Source organism: Pinus tabuliformis, chromosome 1_2 (genome assembly GCF_031772625.1).
Source record: "Pinus tabuliformis cultivar Carrire ecotype Pingquan chromosome 1_2, CPIR1, whole genome shotgun sequence".
NCBI lineage: Eukaryota > Viridiplantae > Streptophyta > Pinopsida > Pinales > Pinaceae > Pinus > Pinus tabuliformis.
The window spans coordinates 328171066-328194336 of record NC_142298.1 but is presented as its reverse complement, the minus strand read 5'-3'; the positions used below and the strand labels follow the sequence as shown (position 1 = coordinate 328194336).

Sequence of the window (23271 nt, the reverse complement as noted above, 5' to 3'; positions counted from 1 at the left end):
AACTTTTACTCTAGATATTGCATAATCCAAGATTTTGGCATTATATTCTGTCCATTGGTTTCAAAACCTTTTCTAGAACACATATTTTACCCTTTCAGTCATTGATGATAATGTGAATTCCAGATCAGATTAATAATACAATTTCATATGTGAATGCTTCCACCTATAAACAGCAACTTTTACTTGAGATATCACATAATCCAAGATTTTGGCATCATAGTCTGTCCATTGTTTTCAAAACCTTTTCTGGAAATATTTTACCCTTTCAGTTATTGATGATAATGTGAATTCCAGATGAGATAAATAATAATATCCCATATGTCAATCCTTCCACCTTGTCAACTTCTGCTGAATGTTCCTCCTCGATGATAGATTATCTCTAGCAAACAGCACTACTGTTGCAAAAATGCTTCACCTTGTCAACTTCTATTGAATGTTCCTCGTCGATGATAGATTATCTCCACCTTAAGAAGATATGATACTCAACAAGACAAATATCTCAAGCAAACAACACAACAGTTGTGAAAATGTTTATTGTGAGCTCTTGTCTAACAAAAATCTTCAGATAGGAGTCCCAGGTCTTTCTCAAGGAAATGGTGCATCTGCAATATGATCTTTATCTGGCACATTGTTTTGTCAATCTCCGAACTTTTCCCTCTGCCCCGCTGTGAAACCTCTCCGTGATACCTCTCTATGCAACTGTCCCCTTTGCAACTCCTCGGCCTTTGACCCAAGATTCAGCCCTCAACCTTCTACCCTGTCGAGACTCGTCCCTCTACCCCATTGAGATGCAGCCCTTTGCCGCATCATACCTACCCTGTCCTATCCAATTCTCATCTCCGCACCCTAGCTCGATAAAATTTGCTCGAGATTTCTGAGGCATTGTTGTCTATCCAGTTCTCGCAATTTTTTCTAGTATTGAATTTGGAGAATTCTAGCCTTTTGAAGGATTGCCCCAAACTCTAGCCTTGTCAGCCTGGTTGAACTAATGGCCAGTCAAGCAGGGGCAGCACCTCGTTGACTCTCTATTTACACCACCCGAACACACATCCAACCCTCTCAAGGCCAATCAAGCAGGGTTTTGCCAACCATAGTCTCCGGGCCCTAGCTTGACAAACTTTTCGTGATCCCAAGTGTTGTTGTCAATCAAAGGAATTATGGCCCAAGAAGAATGAAAACGTCAAATTTGGGACTTGGATCTAACCATTATTTGACCAAGCCACTGTAACAAGCAAGAGAAGAGTGCGAGTGAAAGAGCCACCATTGGTTTTAGCTTGTTCTAGTTCGATTGTTACTTAAGCCTACAACTGCTCCCAACCTCTTTTGTCAACAGAGAAACACAATCACCAATGATTTTTTCCTCAGCTCCCCTTGAGGCATGTTGATCACTGAAAGTACACTTGAAGATTCCTTTGCCCAAGGATATTTCAGAGCATTCTTGTACTTACAGAGCTCTAGATTTCATCAGGGCTTCTAGCCCCTTCTTCTTCATTGTACTTGGATTCCGCAGCCCTACGGGGATATTGTAAACGTGATACTAACATGATGAGATAGAGTCATGTAACAAGCCTAAGTACATTAGGACTATTCTATCAAGTGTGTTCACTCTAGGGAGTTTTTTTCACATAATTAATTATTTGTGCTTTTCAGTGCTTAATAATTAATTGAGTTTTTTCTCCCAGTTACTGTTGAGAAATCTATAGCGCAATAGTTAGAATGATTTCTCCTTCCTTGATAATTGCTTGTGATGTCTTTTTTCTTTTTCTTACTTATTAGCTTCTTCACTTATTATTATGTTTGCATATCATCAAATAGCTACCAAAACAGAAGAACAATAGTACACAAAAACACAAAATGTAGGTTGCAAGCAAGGGCCAAAACCTCTCCACTCGAGAGGAAAACCTGCAAATCTCTTCTCTTCTTATAGATTTTTCAATTGACAAATTCCAAGACCTCTAGACCATTAGCAATACCCTCCAACATGTAATATTCCTAATGGAAATATACAATGATAAGCAAAGCAAACATAGCAAAAACACACATGAAATTTGCACACAGATCAGACACCATGAATTGAGCCAAAAATTGTGCTACTTTGAGCCATTTTATTATAAAATCATGGGGTTACAAGTTGGTGCTTGGAAAGTGTGCACCTAGGCTTGCTCAAGGAAAGCTAGCAAAGACGCAAGTGATGAAAGCAAGTCCCCAAGTGTTGCTAGCTGATCTCTCTATAAAATTGGCAACTAAGGCCAAACTCCATGTGGGTCGTCTTATTTATGGCAGCTGATATTTTTCTTGGATCCCTCTCATCGAGGGGTGTAGGATTGATCTAAAGATTCTCCAATTCCAATAAGTATTCATGGAGTTATGAATTTATTTGTGTTATAAGACAATTCGTCAAGGTTGGCTAGTAACCAAATAAACCCCACATGTGCTCAATGTTTTAGTATAAAAGGAGATGACTTGAGAGTCATTTCACACACACTTCTCACTTGATTTCTCTCCACTTGTCTTGGGTTTTAGTGTGAGAGAAATCTAGGAGTAAGAAGCCCTAGACGTTGGAGGAAAGGAGGTTGCCCTAGTCGTAGCAAAGATGATAGGCCAGCAAAGCCATGGAAGGAACCTCTACGCTAAACTAAAGCTGCCCTAACGCTATCCTAAAGGATGTCTAGCCGCAGTCTACCCTAACCAAGAGGACACAATCAAGTTAGGAAGAAGAAAAGTCCTAACGCCATCAAAGAAGACAGCCCTAACCTATACGTTGGTCTCTATGCAGTCTAGAAGAGGCCTAACACAGTCTTGAAGGAGAAGCTACCACAACGTTGTTTAGAGGAGGCCTCTACAAGTCCTAGCCACCGTCCAAACAAGTGCCACAAGCTGGTGGTTTAGAGTGACCCTAACCGCAGTCCTAAGATTGCCCTAACCAACAAGAGGGACAGAACAGTGTCAGTTGTTTTAGGGTCATTTTATGAAGACCGATGATCTGAAAATGGAATGTACTTGAAAAAGGGTGCAAGGTATCCATTTTCATTTATGTAAATGAGTGCACAAATACTCCAAGTTTAAATCTGAAAATGTGAGAACTTCTTATTTCTAATACAAAGATAGATTGTAGGGGCATTTACTGGATATGTCACCTCTAAAGAGAGGATGAGATCCAGAAGCTACCTGGCCCTCTACAAACTCTGCCTAAAGAAATAAGAGAAGTAAACACTCAAATTCAATTAAAAAAAGACCTTGCTTGAACTTGACGTTATGCGGAATTTTAGCTTGAAAGAGGTGTATGTATTTTCTTCTATTTATGTGTTTTAACTTGATTTGTTTCAGCTGATATTAAACATATATATCAGACATATAAGGCAGCAAATAAACATCACACATAACAGCAAATTTAATAAGGAGTTCACCCCAATCTCGTGGGCTACGTCTCCTATGAGCTCTAGTCAACTAGACTTGGCTCTTTGGGATTATGGCTTGAATTCTTTTACAAGTTCCACACTCAACTCCAAAAGGTTACTGACTGAACCTATGGGTTTAGAAAAACATATACATCCCTGTCATGGCTATCCTCTTTGTGCAGGTAGATCTAGGCTCAATGTTGCACGAAGCGGGAGCGAAGCGGAAGCGCGGAAGCGGAAGCGGGAGCGCGGAAGCGGAAGCGGGAGCGCGGAAGCGTCATTTTCCAAAAATCTAGGAAGCGAAGCGTCCGCGGAAGCGTCTGCTATATATATATATTTTTTTATATTTTTTTGCATTTATACTCAAAACAAACATCCCAAATACCAAATTAATTGTAGAAGACATGAAAACATGCATATTTTTGCATAAATCAAGATAGATATGGCATCCATGATTCCATTGTAGTTACTAGTATGTACAACAATCATCTATATTCTAGCTATTACAAACATACATCAAATTTTTAAGCATATTATAAAACATAAAACATTTAAGCATATTATAAAACATAAAACATAGAGCATATTATGATTTATCTAGCAAGTGAGCAACTGTCAACATTTGTCATGTCCAAAATTCAAATAATAATGTTTACAAAATATGTCACTTGGTCACCGCCAAGCCAAAAAGGTTCAAAATTCAAATTCACAAGTCTACAAGTCTAATAAGTAATCTATGACAAAAAGTAGTAGATTGTGAATATATCTACTAATCTCTCCTCCTTCCACCACGAATAGAACGTGGTGGCGGGCCTCCACGTGGTGGCAATGAAGAAGATGGTGCCTGTGTAAGTCGTGGCACTGAAACTGATGAAGAAGAACCCCCTGCTGTTGGTGTTGAACCATGGAACCTAGGAACCAAGGGACCAGATGGGGGTGGGGGTGGTGGCATATCAACACGGTCATCATCATCCTAGAATCGCTCAAAAAATTCATGCATAAAAAAAACACTAGTTAACAAAAAAATTAAAAACATGAATTAGAGAAATGCTTTATAAGGGAAAATTGGAAAATTCATACCACAATGGACATACCTGGATAAGAGCATCCTCTAATTGCTCTAGTCGCAACACTCCATCCTCCAAATTGGGCTCCTCTGGATTCTTGTCCCAAATCAACAAGTCTTTATTAGACTTTGCATCTTCACAGTAATGGGACAACAATCGCAAGTTGTAATGAACATAAACCAAGCTCTCTGCCCGGTCTAAACTCAACCTGTTCCTTTTAACACTGTGGATGAAAGAATAAGAGCTCCAACACCTCTCTGCAGAAGAAGTGTTTACCACCTGTGATAGCACCCGCAATGCCAAACTCTGTAAAAGTGGAGTACCCCCTCCATGCATGTTCCACCACTCAAGAGCAGAAAAAGTCTCTCGATCTTTAATTGCATGCATGCTCCCAAATGGACCAGTGTTGAGCGTATAGTTGCTCACCTGTCTCCGTACCAATGCAGCGTCCTCCTCATCAGGGATTAATTTACTCAATGCAGCCATATATTTTTCGTGAACCTCTTTATCTTGGTGTGGTTTTCTCCTGCTTCCCCCCCAGGTGCTGGTGTTGAAAGCCATGATGGATGATAGTATTTAGGTGTCAAAACATATGCTAATGCATGCAATGGAATATTTAGCATTTCCCATCGGTTTTGCACCTCTACACGAATATAATTGTACAAGGTGGTATCTCTAGGCTCAACAATGTCTTTAATCTGCCCCAACATGCTATCCATTTGCTCATACACCTCCCCAATTACTGGTCGATCTGAATCTGCAAACTTGATCATGTAATAAATTGGTTTGGTGAATTGCAAAACATATTTAACCTGTGACCAAAAGTAACTGTCAAGAACAGTGTCCTTGACTGCATTAGCACCATCTGTGTCAGTGTTAATTTCATCCCATGTTTCAGCACACACCAGATTAGTTAAAGCTTGTCTCACCCTCACTAGCCGCCTAAATGTGAGGTAATAACTAGCAAATCTTGTCTTTGCAATTTTAAGCAATTGCAACTTGGAGTAAGTGCCATAGAAGTAGTTTACCCTTGTATGCCCTGTGATGAATTTAATGAGTTGCTTCCCTTTCCTGTAAACCTCAGCAATCCACCCACAATCTTTGTGTTTCACAATATCATGCATCAAAAGGTTCAATGTGTGAACCAGGCACCCAGACCAAAAGATGTGTGGATGAGTACGCTCAATAATTTTTCCTGCTGCCTTACAATTTGCTGCATTATCTGTGATCACTTGAACCACATTATTCGGACCAACATCTTTGATTGATTTCAATAGGAGATCTGCAATGTTTTGTTCAGATGCAGTGATGGAGGAGGAGTCATGACATGCAATAAATACTGCACCACTAGAAGAAACACCAAGAACATTTATCAAATGTTGGTTTCTAATATTTGTCCACCCATCTGATACAATGGATACCCCAGAATCTACCCACTCATTTGTAAAACGTGTCAAAGCTCTTTGAACCTTAGCTTTTTCTCTTTCTAATAACACTGTTCTAGCTTTCTCATAGTTGGGGGCCTTGTATCCTTTTGGGGCTTCATTGATGGGGGCTTCATTGATGGCCTTTACCATTTCATGCCAATAGGGAGAGCGAAGCACATTGAATGGTACACCGCAAGCACAAAGAAAACGGACTATCTTTCCATCCACATCATCCCTCCCAGCAACATTAAGGAAATCCCCTATTGTTCTTCTACCTCCAGAGCTTGCAGAAGTACCATGAGGAGATGAGCAACTACCAAATTTAGAGGTTGCACTTGATTCAGAATGAGTTTTTTGTTTCTTGTTTTTTTGTTGTGCAGCCATCTCTATTTGGATGTATTTTCTTCTTTCTTCAGTTGAAATGTTTGGGCAAATTTGTACCCCCACAGAACCCTTTTTTTCATCACTGTCCAGCACCCCACAAAGATGCCTCCTCAGACGGGTATATGAACCACAATATGGTTTCCCTCCATGACAACCATGAGGGCACACAAATTTGTAAGATCCACCACCCTTTCCCCCATCAAGTTTGGTCACATAGTTCCACAAGGGTGTTGATGTAGCTTTCCCATCTTGTGTTTCAGTGTCCCCTTCAAGTTCATCCCCTTCCTCTTCAAACCCTTCCTCCTCATCATACATTGGGTCACTACTATTAGGACCATCACCAATGTCCTCTTCTGTTTCTTCCCTTCTATTCCTCACCCTTGCCATCATTAAAACCAAGAGTGGAATGATACATAGAAGCCAAAAGAACACCATCTTGGAATATGGATATAGGTGGTGGACAACGGCAACCTATAAATAAAGGAGCAAGTAGAAACAATGGGAAAGAGTAGGAGAGGGAGGAGAAAAATACAAAATTTTTTTCAAAAAAACAAGGGAGTTTGGGGTTTGAACTTACCTCTTTAGCTCTTGTAGATGAAGTCCTCCAAGCTCTTGCTCCAAGCTCCTCCTCCTTCTCCTAGCTCCTCCTTCTTCACTCCTCCAAGCTCTCCTCTCTTCTCCTCTCCTTTCCTCTCTTCTCTTCTCCTCTCCTCTCTTCTCTTCTCCAACTCTCATAAACTCAAAGTGAGAAAATGAGGAATAAATGGGGGCTTTATTCTTTTCATTCCTCACCTTAAACTCACCCTAACCCACTCCCTTAAGCTTTAGTTAACTTAACTTTAAAAAAAAATTAAAAAAAAAATTGTTTTTCTCTTGGGCACGCCCCTTTCCGCCGAAGCGTACGGAAGCGTGCGTGAAGCGCACGCTTCCTGCTCCGAAGCGTGGCGCTTCGGCGGCCCGAAGCGCCGTACGAAGCGCGCTTCGGAGCTGGCGCTTCGGAAAAACCAGGAAGCGCAATTTTTTTTTAGGAATCGCGCTTCCTAATTTCCGAAGCGCGCTTCGGAAGGCGCTTCCGTACGGGGCGCGCTTCCGAGCTTCGGAGCGGGGGGGGGGGGCGCTTCCTGCAACACTGACTAGGCTCCCTTGGACTTGATTCCTTCAGTAGGTGCACTAAGCTTCCCTGAGCTTCTTAACAGCACAAACTCCTTCAGAATGCTTCAAATGTCTCTGAAACCTCTGCTAATGTCTCCAACACATATCTGACATAAACAAATGACTGTTCATTTGCTCAAAATGAGCACTGCATCCCTGATCTAGGCCTTCTCCCATGGTTGGCTCTGGGCTGCCTGGAACTTCTCTTCAGCATCTCGGCCTTTAGAAGTCTCCAAATGCTTCTGAAAACACCTTCATTGGATTTAGAAGGTTCCTTACAGTAGAAATAGGCTTTTGTTTCACCTCAAATAGATGAACCTAGCCCAGCATAGCTCAATCACTAAAATGGCCCTGGTGGCTCTTGGAACTTCCACGAAGCAAAATCACCTGCAAATGACCTCTGTTGGCTGTGAAACCTGTGCCAATGGCTTCAGAAGGTCGAAGAGACCCAAAATCAAAAACAAAAAAAAAAAAAATCGTCCATAAAGTACTTTCCTAGCCAAAGTTATGGCTCATTAAAGTTTCTGCCAGTATGCCCCTGATTAAACTCCAGCTAACTGAAGTTGGAGGCCAAATAGGGTCGCCAATATGGCGGGCCCGCCAATTTTGGCGCCCTCCACTAATTTCTCCACCAGTTAGACCTGACTGCCAGTTTGAACGGTTATGTGGTAATGCGCATGTGACTAGTTGTCTAAACCAAGAGTTATGCCTCGGATTGCGCATTGAGCTGGCCGTTAATGTGGTGTTAACTTTGCGTTAAAGGTGGGAATGTGACCACGTTTCAAAGGTTTTGAACGGTGACCGCTTAGTGTTAGTCGGCGATTAAGGAGTATAGCCCACGGTTCAAGGGCGGTGGTTACGTGGTATGGGGGGCTAGCCCCCTTCATTTCCCACCCAAACACATATCAAAGTTTATGAACCATTTAATCCACTCCCATAACAAGACCTGGCGCGTGGCGTGTTGGTAAGGCGTAGGATTGTTGTCTTGGAGGTCGCGGGATTGAACCACAGAAGTTGCAAAAATTTTGAACAAATGCCATATACATGCTGACGTCATCCAGGCCATGTGGCAGCCTCCGAGCCTACCACGTGGCGGCCTCCTATTCGTTACCCAAAAGGAATATTCCCTAGAATATTCCAAGGAATATTCTGCACAATATTCTTTTTTTATTTTTTTTTGAAAAAAATTCAAAAATTAAAAGTCATTGGGTGATTTTGTTTTTGGCATAACTTCTGCATACAGAGACCATTTTTCAAACCGTCTGTGGTGGCGGAATCAGGAGGACGAGCTCTATCCGGTCGTTCAGGTTCAAACCAATTCTGAGCACTTTCATCTTTGAGCATTTTATGACACTTGGTCCTGAGCTCCTGATCAACCGAATTGCTGTTATAAAGGGCTGAAGTACCTTCCTTGAAGGCTGAGGTGGATGAGGCATGTTTTGGGCTTGATATGTGGGTTGTAAGCTACAGAAGTATAGTGTGCTAGGCCGCAAGCCATAGCATCACAGTGAGGACTTGCGTAAGGTGAATTGAGGGCTTAAATATGCCCTGAACAGTAACATGCTAGGGGAGGTGACTCATTATGGTATGTTGCAGTCCTTGAGGGTTGTTTGTGGACTGATAGATGGGTGTGTAAGGGCTGCCAGATGCTCTAACCAGTCACAATATAAGCAGCAGTGAAGGCAGACTTGGAACAGCAATGTTGAAGGGACAGCAGTGCTAGTAAATGGGACAGCTAGGCAATATAGCTTGGTGGAGCCATGATACATGGGACAGCAAGGTGACTAGTGCAGCAAGATACATGGAATAGTTGGGATACATAGTGCTGCAAAGATACATGGGACAACTGGGCTACATAGTGCTGCAAAGATGCATGGGACAGCAAGGTCACATGGTGGATAATATTAATGAAGCATTATGGTTGGCTACAGCAGTTGATGCAACATGTTAGTATAGTGCTCCATAATGATCGAGTGCATCCCGGTGACGGGAGCATGTGATGAAGAGAAGCTTAATGACAGTGGTGCAGCGTGATAATACTTTGCAGTATACATTGAGCACAGTGATGGGTACAACCATGACTAGTGAAGCATAATGAGATGCAGCATGGTGATGATGGGTGCAACATGGTACAGCACAGTGAGGTGCAGCATGATGATGAGGAGCACCACAATGACAGGTGCAGCAAAGGCGATGGAGAATCAGTTGAAGCAGTATGTCTTCCACTGAGTGCAGCTACCTCATGTATCATCTTCTTAGATCTATGCTCTTATTTAGATAAGTCAAAGTGTTGACTTCTGTTGTAGATGTACTATCTCTCTCTCTCTCTCTCTCTCTCTCTCTCTCTCTTTATGTTGAACTATTGAAGAACATATAAGAAGAATTGATCAATGGTTCCCCACATTAGGGTTTGTCCCTAGCTAGCACCACATCTTGTGTCCTCTTGTCTTGGCTTGTCTTCTACGATTTATGTTTATGTTCTATCTGTAGTTTACTTTAATGTTGATGTGATTGCTAATCTGGAAAAGATATTGAGCTAACTGTGAAAATTGAAATAAATTGCTCCAAGCATAGAACATACCTAAAGTTAACATGGTATCAGAGTTGAGGTGAAGACAAAGCCCAAGCAAGAGTGAAAGAGCAATCACCGAAAACAGTTGGGAAAGGACAAAAGGAACAATGGATTCCTCATCCCTCTTCAAATTCACTGAGGGTGAAATTGAAGCAAAGAATATTATCAAAATGGCGCAGCGGAAGCTTCTAATGGCCTACCTAAAGATCACTTCAATGGGAAGTCCGGATCTAAGGGTGGAAGGAAAGGCATATGCCTTGGTTGTAATAAATCCAACCATTATGCAAAGGAGTGTCCAAATGGTAGGGACACATCACTTGATGATGATAACAATCATTCCAGGGACATCTTCAATGATCAGAGGAATGACAGGTAATGGAGGTCATCAAGGAAACGGTCGACTCTTCAAAGAAAGCAAGGAACCACAGGTATGAAGAATCAAATATTGTTTCTGATAAGATAAAGAAGCGTTATCTTGCATTGGCCCTCTCCTTCAGACTCTCTGGGAATCTGGCTTATTGATTGTAGTGCTTCAAGGCATTTCATCAGATAGAAGGGTGCTCTCCCTAATTTGGTAGAGATGGAAACAATCGTGGTATTATACTTAGAGTCGATGCCACCGGTCCCAGAAAGGGTGTAGGGAATGTTACCCCTCAAGTGAATGAGGGTAACTCGATTCATTTACAGAATCTCTTTTATGTACCTAATCGCAAGAAGAACCTGGTGTCCATTTCGACAATGGAAGTCAAAGGTTTCAGGGTGGCATTCATCGATGGAAAGGTACGTGTTTGAAAATGGAATTTTCAAAGATGCTTTTGAGTTCAGGATTGGAAATTTGTATCAAGTTGCAGGATGGTCCATTGGGGACCATGTCAGTCGACACATCTCATCTATAGCACCAGAAGTCCACTTATTATGGGGCCCTACCCGATGTGAATCAGATGGCAACAGGGATGACTGAATTCAAGAAGAGCATGAAGGTACATGTCTGAGATGTTCCGAAGGAAATTCTTACAAGGGAACCATTCCCCTCATGTAGCAGGTCCACAGGTTTGGAACAACCAAAGGGGTTTGAGATTCATGATCGGGAATCTCATGTATGCAGTTGGAAGAAAGCCCTCTATGGCTTGAAGCAAAACACCCCGGGCATAGTATGAGAGGATTGATAGATGTCTGATGAAGCTAAGATGCACTAGGAGTGAAGTAGATCCAAACCATTGCTTGAAGGTTGTGGATGATAGACCTCTCATATCAGCACCCTGTAAGGACGACCTCTTTCTGACAAGTGCAGACCCTCTCATTTGCAGAAGTAAGAGGGAGTTGTATTCCAGATTTGGAATAGTGAACTGCAAGCCTGTGACTACCTCGATGGAGCTTAACTTTCAGAAGTTATGTAGTAGTGATGTCGGACCAAATTTAGGAAATGCCTCTGAGTTCCATAAACTCATTCGCATTGATGTTCTTGGTGAACTTCCATCCGGATATATGTTTTGCAGTTAGCATGGTGAGTTCATATATGGTTGAGCCTCACTGAATTGGTGCCAAGAATCTTCTGAGATATCTTCACGGCACAATCTCTCATGGATTGAGATACACTGTCGGAAATGTGAAGTTGCATGATTATTCGAACGCTAACTAGGCAGGCAGTGTGGAGGATCTCAAGAGCACTTCTAAGTGTTGATTCTCTTTGGGTTCTATTCGATATCCTGGATGAGCAGGAAGCAAAAGGCGGTTGCTTTGAGCACCACTGAGACCGAATACATAGCTATGAGTATGACCTCGTGTGAAGCTGCCTGGTTGTGGAAGCCCTTCAGTGAGTTGTTTATACACATGATAGATACCACCGTGATCTTCTGTGTCAACCAAGGGGGGGATTCGAATGTTGAGGAATCCCATATTCTATGATTGCTCCAACATATACACATCAGATACCACCTTATCTAGGATATGGTACATCGATGAGCGAGAAGGTTCCATCGCATTGAGACTGATGTACAGGTCGCAGACATTCTATCAAAGCCCTTGGGAAAGGTCAAATTTGTGACCTTCCTGAACGACTTGGAGTCGTTGAGAGAACCTCTTAAGAGGGTCCTGCATGATGCATGCATTGAACTCTGGGCACTCCGGGGAGCTTGGGGTACTTCTTGGAGCAACAAGCGACCATAGGGCGACTCACCATCCCCTAATGTTGTGTTGTGTACAAGCTGAATGGCTCAGCCTTCCCTTGTGATACCCCGTGGTGACTTAGGGATAGGATGAGTAGTTATCCAGTCGAGGCATGCATCCTACCCATGTAGTCTGGGACTCATGGGATCTGGCCAATGAGCAGGGAAATGGGATTAGGCACCATAGTAGTACTATCGATGGACGCATCGTTGTATCTACTGTACTCCCTATGCTAGGATGACCTCCATTGATCTGAGATCAGTATGAGTGGTTTGAGACACTCTCTTGTGATATTGGTCTAGGATCAATGAAACTGACTTCGGGTCAGTAAGAGTGGTATGACACACTCTCCTCATATGGAACTAGCTTCGAGTCAGTAGAGAATGGAATGAGACATTCTCGATCAATTCTTTTTCTTCATGGTTCATCAAAGCAGAGCAGAGCAGTGCAGGGCATTGATGGCAGAGATAGTATAGTCTGGCAGATGGATCAACGGATGGAGTTCTCCCTAGTTGAGAGGGAGTGTTAAAATTGGCAACTAGGGCCAAATTCCATGTGGTCATCTTATTTATGGCAGTTGATATTTTTCTTGGATCCCTCTCATCAAGAGGTGTAGGATTCATCGAAAAATCATCCGATTCCGATAAGTATTCATGGAGTTATGAAGTTATTTGTGTTATAAGACAATTCGTCAAGGTCGGCCAGCAACCAAATAAACCCCACATGTGCTCAACGTTTTAGTATAAAAGGAGATGACTTGAGAGTCATTTCACACACACTTCTCACTTGATTTCTCTCCACTTGTCTTGGGTTTTAGCGTGAGAGAAATCTAGGAGGAAGAAGCCCTAGACGTTGGAGGAAAGGAGGCTGCCCTAGTCGCAGCACAGATGATAGGCCAACAAAGCCATGGAAGGAACCTCTACGCTAACCTAAAGCTACCCTAACGTTGTCCTAAAGGATGTCCAGCCACAATCTACCCTAACCAGGAGGACACAATCAAGTTAGGAAGAAGAGAAGCCCTAACGCCATCAAGGAAGACAACCCTAACCTATACGCTGATCTCTACGTAGTCTAGAAGAGATCTAATGATGTCCTAGAAAGAGGCCTAACGTTGTCTTGAAGGAGAAGCCTCAACGTTGTAAAGGAGGCTACCACAACGTTGTTTAGAGGAGGCCTCTACAAGCCCTGGCCGCAGTCCTAACAAGTGCCACAAGCTGGTGGTTTAAAGAAGTGTAGTGAAACTCGCGATAAAATGAAAAAATCACGATTTTTTCCCTCTGCCGATAAAATCGCGATAATTAAACGAAAAAAATCGCCGGTTTTTTTTTGCCAATTTTTATTGAAAAAATCGTGATTTTTTCATAAAATCGCGATAAAAATGAAAAAATCGTCGAGGGTCGCGACAGCATAGTTTTATAACATTTTTTTGGGTTTTTTTCATGCAATTTTTTTTTAAAGAAACAAATAATTTTTGAGTGGGGCAGCTTAATGATCGAGTCTAGGCCCTAGTATGGATATGCTATTCATGGTAATGTTAAATTCTTAAAGTAAAAGTGACATTCTCTTTAATCTTCATTTTCATCCTTTTACTTAAATTTTTAACATTACCATGAAATGACTCAGGATGTTTGAGAGTGGTTCCAGCCTCATTGGATTTCATATGGAGAAAGTAGAATTTTAGATTTCATTTAAAATCCAGCAGACTTAACAGTTTTTCAGGATTTCAAGATTGGGAGATTGTAATGTTTCTAGGTGACACCACCTGCCCGGGCTACCCCTGCCACCAGTAGAGGACGTGGTCTACCTCCTATAGCTCCTACTTCTAGTTCTTCAGCTTCTAGAGCACATCAGACTCCACTGCCATCTCCACCAGCACAGGCACCAGCATCTACATCTAGAGAGAAAGTGAAAGCTGTGGCATTTTCTCGCAAGAGGGGCAGAGGAAATCAATAGGATTAGACTTTCATCTTATTGTATATGACATTATGACATGATGAGATACATTATCATATTTTTTGTTGATATTTTGAGGCTGAGTTGGGACTCAGGAGTCGGGACTTACTATTTAGGACATGATTCAATGTTATGTGTGATTTTAGAGCTAGAAATGATATTAAACATCTTAATATTAATATTTTTATCATATTTATGTGTCAATGTATTTATTTTATGTTGTAGATGGTTTAGATCACTGTTGATAATATCGGCGATATATCGGCGATATTCGGAAATATCGCGATATTTTCGGCAAAACGATATATCGCCGAGAAAATATCGCGATATTTTCTGTTTTGAAAATATCGGCAAATATCGGCAAATATCGGCAAATATCGGAAAATATCGGCAAAATATCGCGATATTTTGAAAATATCGGCAAAATATCGGCTATATTTAAAAATTTGAAAAAATTATTTTTTATGCTTGCCGATATTTGCCGATATTTTGCCGATATTTTTGCCGATATTGCCGATAAGATATTTTCTGGACCCTCGCCGATATTTTCCCGATACCGATATTATCAACACTGGTTTAGATATTAAAAAAATTGAAAAAAAATGAATATTTTTGTACCAAACGATTTTTTCCTGATTTTTTCCAATTTTTTCCCGATAATTCCGATTTGTTCCCCGCGCCGATTTAATTCCGATCACGATTTTCACAACATTGGTTTAAAGTGACCCTAACCGCAGTCCTAAGATTGCCCTAACCAGCAAGAGGGACAGAACAACGTGGGTTGTTTCAGGGTCATTTTATGAAGACTGAATTGTTGTTATAAAGGGCTGAAGTACCTTCCTTGAAGGCTGAGGTAGATGAGGCCTATTTTAGGCTTGATATGTGGGTCGTAAGCTACAGAAGTACTGTGTGCTATGCTGCAGGCCATAGCATCACAGCTAGGACTTGCGTAAGGTGAATTGATGGCTCAAATATGCCCTGAACAGCGGCGTGCTAGGGGAGGTGACTCATGAAGGTATGTTGCAGTCCTTGAGGGTTGTTTGTGGACTGATAGATGGGTGTGTAAGGGCTGCCAGATGCCCTAACTAGTCACAATATAAGCATAAGTAACGGCAGACTTGGAACAGTTGTGTTGAAGGGACAGCAGTGCTAGTAGATGGGACAGCTAGGCAATGAGGCTTGGTGGAGCCATGATACATGGGACAACAAGGTGACTAGTGCAACAAGATACATGGAACAACTGGGATACATAGTGTTGCAAAGATACATGGGACAGATGGGCTACAGATTGCTCCAAAGATACATGGGACAGCTAGGCTACATAGTGCTGCAAAGATGCATGGGACAGCAAGGTCACATGGTGGATAATATTGATGAAGCATTATGGTTGGCTACAGCAGTTGATGCAACATGTTAGTATAGTGCTCCATAATGATTGAGTGCAGCCCGATGATTAGAGCATGTAATGAAGAGCATCTTAGTGACAGTGGTGCAGCATGATGATACTTTGCAGTATACATTGAGCACAGTGATGGGTATAGCCATGACTAGTGAAGCATAATGAGATGCAGCATAGTGATGATGGGTGCAGCATGGTGCAGCACAATGAGGTGCAGCATGATGATGAGGAGCAGCACAATGACAAGTGCAGCAAGGCGATGGAGAATCAGTTGAAGCAGTATGTCTTCAACTGAGTTCAGCTACCTCATGTATCATTTTCTTAGAGATGATCTATGCTCTTATTTAAATAAGTCAAAGTGTTGAATTCTGTTGTAAATGTACTATCGCTCTCTCTCTCTGCTGAACTATTGATGAACATATAAGAAGAATTGATCAAGGGTTTCCCCACATTGGGGTTTGTCCCTAGCTAACGCCACATCTTGTGTCCTCTTGTCTTGGCTTGTCTTCTGCAATTTATGTTTATGTTTTATCTGCAGTTTACTTTAATGCTGATGTGATTGCTAATCTGGAAAAGATATTGGGCTAACTGTGAAAATTCAAATAAATTGCTCCAAGCATAGAACATACCTAAAGTTAACACTCTATGCTGATCTCCCAGGAAACTAAACTACTAGATGCAAGAAATGGTTGTTATGGGCTCCTCTGGTGCTAAGAAAATTCTAGCAAATTATCCTCGGGCTCTCCTCCAATAACCCACAAAAACCCACGAAGGAATTGGCCAAATGTTGACCTTGGAATTTCGGCCCAATTTCCCCTAACTCCTCCAGTTGCTGGTTATTTCGACCCACCTGTAAGTGTTGCTTCTAAATGCCATCAAAATGGCTGAAATCTTTAGCAAAACTCCTCCACAAATCTCAGCCCCAAATTCTTTTTCTCCTTGTGTCCCACGTGTAGCACGAAAAAGAGTTGTGTATTCATTATTGAACCCTCTCCACACACACACTGCAATGCTCCCGGATCGATCTGAAAATGATGGAAATTCCCTCCTAGGGTTGGCACTCGAAGTCCACCGAAGCAAGGGTGAGATTCTCGCCTGAAAATCTCTTATGCTCAACAGCACATGCAGACTTGGCCTCCAGCTCAAGCATGCTAGTCAAGGTGAATGCTCAAATGATCAAAGATGCCCAAAATGAGTGCCTCCTGCTATTTTGTCATTGTGCCTCCCAATTTCCCATGTGGGGCCCAGCCATCGAACCTACCATCTTTTCCCTCCAAGGAAGGCATATTGTCAAGGGGGTCGTATTTCCTCCTTGGAGTGGTCCCCACCATCCACTAACATTTCAATTTTCCTTTTCTCCTAAGTTGGGCCTTTCCTTAGCTCCAAAAACTCAAGTGGGGTCTTGTAACCCACTTTTCCTAAGTGTAAGCTTAAAATATGACAAAATTAGCGAAATTTATATTTCACTTTCGCAATATTGCTAAGTAGGAATATCACAGTCCTCCCCACCAAAATGTTGTTTGTCCTCAAGCAACTGCAGTGATGGATGTTGAAGTATCTGCTCTCCCTCCCAAGTGGCATCCTCATCAGGCAGATTCCTCCATATGATCAAAAACTCCCTAATAACCCTGTTCCACAAGTGTCTCTCACAAGTGTCCAAAATGGCCTCTGGCTCCAGAACCAAATGCCCCTCATCATCCATGGGCAGTAACTTTGTAGCTGTTGTCACCTAATGCCCCAGTGCCTTCTTCAGGCAAGACACATGGAAAATGTTGTGAACTCAACTCCCCGAGGGTAGCTCCAACTCATATGCCACCTCCCCAACTCTCCTAGTGACTCTGTACGGCCCATAAAAGTAGGGCTTGAGCTTCTCGGCCCCCTTCTGTTTGAGCGTTGACTGTTTGTACAGCTGAAGTCTTAGGAAGACCAAATCCCCAACCTCAAACTGCCTTTCTACTCGGCCTCTGTCAGCATAGAGTTTTTGTTTGTTCTGCGCAGCATGTAGGTTATCTTTGAGAGCCCGCAAAATATCTTGGCTCTCTTGAATCCAATCCTTGGCCCCTGGGGCCTTATTGTCTCCAAACATCACATCAGCGAAACATAATGCATCACAACCGTACAAAGCTCTGAATGGGGGCATACCTATGGACATGTGGTGTGTTGTGTTGTGGCAGTACTCACCCAAATGCAATCACCGTATCAATGCACATTGATGGCCCATCACATAGTTGCATAGGTAGCCCTCCAACCACTTGTTTACAATCTCCATCTACCCATTAGTTTAGGGGTGGTAACTAGTACTCGGGGTGAGCTCTGTGCTAAACATTCAGAACAACTCCTACCAAAATCCCCCCATGAACCTGTTGTCCTGGTCACTGACAATAGTCTTTGGAAGACCATGAAGTCGAAACACCTCCATGAAAAATAGTTCAGCCACCTGTGAGGCCGAGGACTGGGCTGAAATAGCGAAGAAGTGGGCAAATTTTGTCAATCTATCTACCACCACGTATATGTAGTCCTTGCCTTGGACTGTAGGCAACCCGGTAATAAAATCCATCGAGATGCTCTCCCATTTCCCCTTAGGGATAGGAAGAGGTTGTAGCAACCTAATAGGGTGTGTCTGCTCACCCTTGTTCCTTTGGCACGTATCACACTCCCAGACATGCCTCAGAACATCATCCTTAAGGCCCCTCCATGCAAAGTGCTCCCTGATAGCCCTGTATGTCTTGGTGAACCCCTGATGCCCTGCTAACGGTGAGTCATGGGCAGCTTGCATGATCTTCTCCCTCAATTGGGAGTTGGGCACTAAATAAATCTGGTCCCGATAGTAAATCACCTCGTTCATCACCCTGTACCAGTCATCCATCACTGCACCATCAAGGACCTCACATGAAAATCGGTCCTTGGAATACTCCACTAGCAACTGCGCCCTCCAATCTGGCGCAATGCTTATCAATGAAATGGTGGTCAGCCTCCTCGACAATGCATCGGCTACCACATTGTGTTTACCCTTAACATACTCAATGTCAAAGTCGCATGCCTGAGGCTTGCTCACCCACTTCTATTGCCTCTCCTGTAGTTGTTTCTGCTCCAAAAAGAATCTGAGGCTATTGTGGTTTTTCTTCACCCGAAACCTATTACTCACCAAGTACAGTTTGAACTTGGCTAGTGCATGCATGATGGCTAGCATCTCTTTTCAATATATGGAGTATAACCTCTTGTGGGGGAGTAGCTTCTGACTCTCAAAAGCTATCGGGTGCCTCCCCTGCATCAAGATCGCTCCTACGACATCCCCTGATGCATCGCACTCAAGTACAAAGGGTTGTGCGAAATCTGGAAGTGCCAACACTGGGCAACTGCTCATAACCTGTTTGAGGCGCTCAAAGGCGCCTTGTGCTCCATCTGTCCACTCAAATGCCCGCTTCTTTATCAAATCGATAAGGGGAGTTGCCAACTGAGAGAAGCCCTTCACGAACTTCCTGTAGTAGGAACAAATACCCCCGAAACCCCTTAACTCTATCACATTCCGGGCTACTTCACTTTATACTTTTTCTTACTTATTAGCTTCTTCACTTATGTTTCCATATCATCAAATAGCTACCAAAACAGAAGAACAATAGTACACAAGAACACAGAATGTAGGATGCAAGCCAGGGCCAAACCTCTCCATTTGAGAGGAAAACCTGCAAATCTCTTCTCTTCTTATAGATTCTTCAATTGACGAATTCCAAGACCTCTAAACCAAGACCAATACCCTCCAAGATCTAATATTCCTAACGGAAATATACAATGATAAACAAAGAAAACATAGCAAAAACACACATGAAATTTGCACACAAATTAGACACCATGAATTGAGCCAAAAACTGCATTGCTTTGAGCCATTTTATTATAAAATCATGGGGTTACAAGTTGGTGTTTGGAAAGTGTGCACCTGGGCTTGCTCAAGGAAAGCTAGCAAAGCCCAAGTGATGAAAGCAAGTCCCCAAGTGTTGTTGGTTGATCTCTCTATGGCTCTACATTGATCTCCCCAGGAAACTAAACTATTGGCTACAAGAAATGGCTGCTAGAGCTTCCTCCGATGCTCAGAAAATTCTGGGAAATTAACATCGGGCTCTCCTCTAAAAACCCACAAAAACCCATGAAGGAATTGGCTACAAAAAATGGTTGTGTTGTCGCACAGAGTGTCTAGGCACCGCGACAATGCTCAGACCGGGGGCTGTCACCCTGACCCCGACCTCTCCGTTTAAGTCATCTCCCTAGGCTAAGAGGGGTAGACCCTATGGGATAAAAGAAGACCAACTGGTAATCAGCTGGCTTGGGAGACACAGCGAGGGAAACAAGCACTTGATTAAAGCTTAGAGATAATTTGATTAGATTTTAAATACTTAAGACCAGTGCCTTCGCTAGATCAAGTAATTGGTTTGCTGCTGCTTGGAAAATAGAAATATGAACAAATCCTTTGACAATTGCTTGAAAATATTTACTGAAATGTCTAGCATATGATGAGCATTAAAACAATCAAGCAATAATTAATTTCACCAGATGTAAGATATTCAAAAGATGCACAGAGCTCTAGCAATTAAATTTCAAAGGATCAAAATTCATTATTCAACCATGAAATTCAAATGCTAACCAGTTCATAAAATGATTCACCACTTTCAGATAGCTAATCTTCAGATAAAATTTAAGCGCATTTAACTATATAAAAATGACAAATATTAATCCCACATTAAAATTTTTAGCCTTAGCGGAAAAGATACACCAAAATTGTAAATGTGACAAATCCTTGAGTGAATATGCCAAGACTAAATGTGACAAAATATTTCAAATTTTTTTTTTTAATGATTAAAATCAAAATCATAAAATAAAAACTAAATTCTAAAATAAGACCAAACCAAAACCTAAAAACTTTTTATGATTTTTTGATTTTTATATTTTTGATTTTTTATTATTTTTTTATGATATAAAGTTCTAAATTTAAAATTTAAATAGAACAGAACTAAAATCAAATAAATCTAAAACTAAAACCTAGCTTAATAAAATCAAAGTTTACTCTAATCTAACTATCATATACCCAAGCCGTAATATAGAAAAAAAAATATATATGTTAACGCCTATGAAAAGGGGTTTTTGGCTTTTGTATATTGTTTGCGGGTTTCCACGATGGGGGCAAGGAGCAGCTCGACGGGTTTGAGGATGGGCAACAACGAGGAGAGCTGGGGATCGAGCGGAGGTAGGAGCACGTGAATGGCAGCGAAGGGATAGGTGACTGCGCGCTGGTCTGGAGTTTGAAGGTAAATTGAGAGGAGAATTCGCAAGCTTGGACAGCAGTTATGATGGACACATGCAGGCTATGGAGCATTTGTTTTGCAGGTGGGGATTGCAGGTTTTAGAGTGGAATGGAAGATGTGCGGTGAGGAAACTGTGGGAGAGGAGTTTGAATAGCGGCGTAAGGAGAAGTGTGGGTAGCATGCAGCGTTGGGGGAAACGTGAAAATAGAGCAGGTTTTGGAGCAGCGTGGGAAGGACACAGGTATGTATGGAAGGGATTGGCAGCGTGGAGAGGGCGATGTGATGCAGCGTGGATCTGGGCTGAAGACTGCGTGTAGAGGTATGGTAACGATACGTGGGCAAGCAGCGAGGAGGATGGAATATTTTCGGTGTGTAGGCGCAGGTATGGAACAAATGCATTGATGAATGCAGCTTGCAGATGAGTGAAGGAGGATGCGAACACAAGCTTCAACGCAGGTAGAGGAACTCGATATGCAGGTCGATGGCTTGGGATGAGAACTGCAGTGGAATGGAGAAGTGATGAAGGGACAAAATTGTGGTAGAGGGAAATGACGGCTATTGCGTGATGATTTGGAGCAGGTTGCTACATGAAGGTTCAAGGCAGAAGGAAAAGATGGAGCGTGAAGGCTGCAGATGGATAAGAAAAACGTCCTTGTGGGAAAACTGAGGTTGCCAGAGGGTTTGCTGGCAGCAATCAAGCAATCACAGCTTACTAAAAAAAAAATTCGAAAAATTCCTGTAACAAAGATGCCCTGGAAACCCTCGAATTTCTCCAGAAAACTTTAAAAAAAAAAAAATTAAATCCTTTTGCTTCAGGTTTCCCTGATGAAAACCCCACAAGAAATTTTCAGATATGAGACAAATGCCCCTGCAAGAGCTGATTCTGAGGCCAGATCTTACCCTCCAGGGACTAGATCTGGCTTCAAACTAGGATTTCCTCTTCAGATGTGCAACCTGCAATGACAAAACAAACACCTAGAAACAATATATGCAAGGATCATACTAAAATCCCAAAAAACCAGCTAAATAATTACAATATTCACAGTTTGAAAGCTCTAAATAGCCAGATTTGTTAGTATGCCACAGAAATATTTTTAGAATTTTAAATTTAGTATGAGGTGCTTCAGAAAACCCTTCATGCATTCACAAAAACAATTCAAATGATAAGCCCGGGATCAAAACTAGCTGGGCTCTTCAGAAAATGCCCTTTTCGAGATTTGGCTGGTTCAGCTGAGAACTTCCCCAAACGCCCGATGATATCAAAATCAAGATTTTCCTTCACAGCTTTATTCAACCATTAACAAAGAGGGAGAAAACAATACTAAAATCCAATTCTAATGGAGATACCTGCCATCATATTCAGATATTTAACTACCATTCAAACCCTAGTGACTAAACAAGATACCTGTGTTTAAAATCACTCTTCATCAGGCTATCATCAATGGTTGAAATTAAATTTATGCACATAAATAAAACATCTTACAGCATTTCCAGAAGAGTAACACTAGCGAGATTTCAACCCCAAAGTCTTTCTTTATTGCACATGAAAAATCACTACAAGAGAGCTTTCTTTAGCACAAGACTCACAAATTGAATGATCTCAAATGACCCCTGACCCCCTATTTAAAGATAAATTTCCCAAAATGAGTGCCTCCTATTTTGTCATTGTGCCTCCCAATTGCCTATGTGGAGCCTAGCCATTGAACCTCCCATCTTTTCCCTGCAAGGAATGCGTATTGCCAAGGGGGGTCATATTTCCTCCTTAGAGTGGTCCCCACCATCCACTAACATTTCGATTTTCTCTTTTCTCCTAAGTTGGGCCTTTCCTTAGCTCCAAAACTCAAGTGGGGTCCCGTAACCCACTTTTCCTAAGTGTAAGTGCAAAATATGACAAAATTTGTGAAATTGATATTCCCCCTTAGCAATATTGTTAAGTGGGAATATCACACAAGACCAAGACCAAGTCCAACCCTTCCAGATGATGTGCTTCCTTTGTCCAAGTCAAACCCAGTCAAATTTCTTCCAGCAACACAACTTCGACCCCTAGCTTCAGAATTTCAGCCTCTACTGCAAATTTGAAATTTTCATCCCTCCCAGCAATACTTGTTGCCACACGTGTGAGCTTATTCTGGCTTCCCAAGGCTTCTTCATAACTTCGCTTGGCTTTCTCCTTCTTTTGATGCCTGAGGATGACCTAATGTGACCTTCGCTGACTTTGTTTCTCTACTTTACTCAAGATTGAACCTGCAAAAGAAAAACTCTAGTCTAGCAACAGAAAACCTAGCCTTCCTTCGCATGTGTGAAAGAGAAATAGCCCAGAGACAAGTCTTCTTCATCCTCTTCCAACTTTGTTGCCTTCTCGCTCTTCTTCTTCACTTGGATGATTGAGTGATGAATGCGTTCCAAGGAGGTCGAGTTCCCTCCTTTATATAGGCTTCTAAAGGTGGACGTGGCTCCTC

At 42.1% G+C, this 23271-nt stretch overlaps 1 protein-coding gene across 2 annotated transcripts in view; it reads right to left on the bottom strand.

The window, feature by feature from the left end:
- Positions 1-23271, bottom strand: part of LOC149205703 (uncharacterized) — a 392500-nt gene that overhangs the window by 195897 nt on the left and 173332 nt on the right. The window lies entirely within an intron of this gene.